The sequence below is a fragment of the Anoplophora glabripennis genome, unplaced genomic scaffold (assembly GCF_000390285.2).
Source record: "Anoplophora glabripennis isolate ALB-LARVAE unplaced genomic scaffold, Agla_2.0 scaffold254, whole genome shotgun sequence".
Taxonomy (NCBI): Eukaryota; Metazoa; Arthropoda; class Insecta; order Coleoptera; family Cerambycidae; genus Anoplophora; species Anoplophora glabripennis.
Window position 1 is genome coordinate 2,810 of NW_019416482.1, and position 1,127 is coordinate 3,936.

Below are 1,127 nucleotides of genomic sequence, written 5' to 3' on the forward strand. Positions count from 1 at the left end.
CCTAAGGGCCACCTTAGCAAAGCGCATCCCAGGCTGCATAGCCGCACTACCCTACCCAACCATACCACACATAAACATGACACTACCCCCGGGGTTTACACAGACGAGCCGGCGAAGCAAGAAGAGCGCCAGAAGAAAGGGCCCTAGCCGGCGGGGCCCAGCCAGGACAAAAGGAGGTCCCACAAAGCGCCTACACCGGCCGCATTTGCGGTCGGGGTAGACGACGGATGGGGCCCACCTACGAAGGGGTTGCAGGCCTACACGAGATGAGGCAGGATAAAGAGGGATAATCCCCCTCGATCCCAAATCATTGAGGCCAATTTCTAGCCATAGAATAATGGCGTTGCGTCAATCAGGGCCGCCGCGCCCGGTTGGGAGGGTGTCGTGTCTGTGTGTGCGTGTGGTGAGGTGTTGTGTTTTTGTGTGTTTTGTTTTTGTGTTTTTCTGGTCATGTCAGCGTATGTGCGTCCTGGGGTTGTGTTTGGGGTGGGTAGGAGGGGCTGTCTGTGTGTTTGTGTAGTGTTTTGTGTCGTGTGTGTGTCTGTGTTTTGTGTTTTTGTGTTTTTAGCTTTGGGGTACTGAGGGCACCCCATATAGCTGGCGGGGTGTGGCCCGGCGCAATTTGCACACCTGGCGGGCGTGTCTTTGGCCTTTTTGCATACGTGCGTGCTGTGGTTTTCGCCACATTTTACGCACTTTGGCTCAGCTGTGCACCGGGTCTGGCCGTGGCCGAACCGCTGGCACCGGTGGCACTGTGTGGCAACCCGCTGCTTTCGCTGCAGCTCTACTCGAACCACGAGCGAGCAGCAGCGGGTTACCTTCAGGATGTCCTCCTGGTCCTGTGGGGCCTGAACTAGGACCAGGGGCATTTCCTGTTTATTTTGACGGCTCGCCATGCGGTGCACTATTGCGCCGGGGAACCCTTGTCTTGCGAGGTCGAGTTGGACCTCACTTGGCGAAACACCCGCAGGTATTCCGCGTATCACCACCCTCAGCGTTTTTTCTTCGCTGAGGGTGAAGGTGTGGTACTCCTCGCCTTTGTCTGTCAGTGTCTTTGTCAATAGTCTGTGGTCATTAGGTGTGTTTGGGTATATGGCTATACCGTCTTTAGTCAATTTGGCTTTTGT